Source organism: Temnothorax nylanderi, unplaced genomic scaffold (genome assembly GCF_030848795.1).
Source record: "Temnothorax nylanderi isolate EJ_2023f unplaced genomic scaffold, tnyl_v1.0 TNYL_tig0180_pilon, whole genome shotgun sequence".
Taxonomy (NCBI): domain Eukaryota; kingdom Metazoa; phylum Arthropoda; class Insecta; order Hymenoptera; family Formicidae; genus Temnothorax; species Temnothorax nylanderi.
Window position 1 is genome coordinate 110,001 of NW_027249242.1, and position 2,368 is coordinate 112,368.

Here is a 2,368-nt window from a genome sequence, read left to right on the forward strand (position 1 = left end):
ACATACATATATGATAGACAGGAAGACTTGCTTTGCAGTAATTTTAATGTGGGATAGGCAACCTCAAAGAAACAAAACAAAAGTTATTGACAAAATGTTGGCGAGTAATAATCAGAGTTTATTTTATTGTTACGTCCAACCCCGGGATTAGGATAAGAAAATCTGGGAAGCGAAGGAAAAGCTAACCAGGGGGGTCGGGGTAAGGAAGGACGCAACTCGAAGCTTAAGAATACTGCTCGCAGGTACGCGCTCTGCGGCGCGTGGCGCGAGCCCGAACACACTTTTATGACTCAGGAAGGGTCAACGTTCGTAGGGACGCTAGGACGCCTTCCGTGAGCGGTGCGATCGTCGGTCCTCTTTCGAGTCAAGGAATTTAATCCCTTTAACTCGGGATCGGACCTCGTGCAATTTCGAGAGGGAGATGAGTAGGAGAGGTGGCCAGTTATAATGAATGCAGATTGAAATCAACGTTTAACATAAGACAACATTTATTATGACAATATAAACTAGGTAAACAATAAATGAGAATTAGGCAAATGAGTAGAATACATTTATGAAAGCGAAGGTCGGACATATATGTAAGGTATGTGTGTTATTAAATTGAATCAAGCATACTAAGTCGGATGCAGTGAGATGTATATGGTTGTGAAACATATAAGATCACAACACACATAAATTAAATTTATTCCAACAGGTTTCATGGGTTAATCTAGTGTAACGACCTCGGGATCGATATGGTCCTCGAGGGTGACGGTGGAGGTGGTCGACGGAGTCGGGGATGGTCCTCGGGAAGAGGAGGGGGAGTCGGGAGGTTCGAGGAGGGCGACCGGATCGCGGTTGATGGGGACCACGCGAAATGGGGCCACCCGACAAACCGGACGATAAGGTGCGGGGGAAAACCGAGATGGGAGGATTGTTACGTCCTGTTGACTCCACGATTTCTTTCTTTCGTGGGATCGCTCATTTCATCACACGAAACAGACGGAAACCGTAAAATAGCGGTTATCAATTGACGAAGCGGATGCACTCCAACTGTCATCGCTCATTAAATAGTAAATGACGAAACCTTCCAGAAGGCTCGAGCCTAATAAAATAGGCAAATTATAGACTTGTTTGTCGGATTCCATTCTAATTCCACGAAATGAAGCACGAAATTTCAATTATCTCGAAATTTCGTGGCATAAGGGCGCAATAAATTAAAAATGCCATAAGGATCTGGGTGACCTCTCGGGTCACGGGGGAGCTGATCACGCTTTTCCGTGAAACGCAGATTTGACCTAAGACCCACGGCTCGCAACGATTGATAAAGTTAAGCTTCTGGAAGGGACTGTCAAAGGGCAAGTGATAACGTACTCGCCAATGAATAGCCGCTAATTAGAAATTGCTCATAGACAATGACGATTTTTGGGGAAACTCGCCAGGGGATAGGCGGAAAATCGAAACCGACGTCACGATCAGAAGAGAACTCCACCAATTAAATCAAATTAAAACATAATCCCGCCTCCTTAAATTTGTATAAAAATCGCGACTTTGCGCACTTGGAGCCACTTCTGATCCAGTCCGAGACGTTTTATCTTGAAGCCATATTTACCAGCCGTACTTTTACTCAAACGTGAAACAGATTTCTGTTGCTCCCGCGGTTTCAACAATCGCGAGTAGATTCTGTGTGCGTGTCCATCACCCAATAACATACTACTTTAAAAAACAATATAATGATCAAACTTACAAGTTTGCAATAAATTTGTGTTTTGTGTTACAGTTGCGTTATCCATAAAATATGAAGCATACCAATAATATTCAGTAATAAAATCTAGCTCGAAAAACTTGGACGAAGATGGACTTGTAATGATATTTAAAGACATATTTGGAATAAATTCTCAAAATAAATTTCCAAATAATTTCGATGCCTGGACTGTAAAAAAGCAAGCTGATTGGATAAAAAGGAACATAACAGAATTCTTTACAAACATGCCGCAGTCTTTACAGAGTATTATTCCAGCAGCCTTTTGTCAATTAAATTATGACCGATCCCTGGAAGAATTACCTGAATGGATAGATATGGATAAATATCGCAGGGGACAAAAATTTTTCCAGAAAAATTACACCGCGATTACCATGTCCAAAATAATGGGCCTGATGTATATTTATATATTTTAAGAACAACTAAGCCCAATTATTTTGGGAAAACGTAGCCATACGCCGTATTTAGGATTCCAAAAGTAAGTATCTTTCTAAAATATTGTATTTATATAAACATATAAGTAATAAGTAACTGTATACATTCTGATAAATATATTTCATACATTTCAAAGGTCCATATCGTCTGTAAAACGATTGTTCAACTGGTATGGTGGAGAGCCTTGGGTTA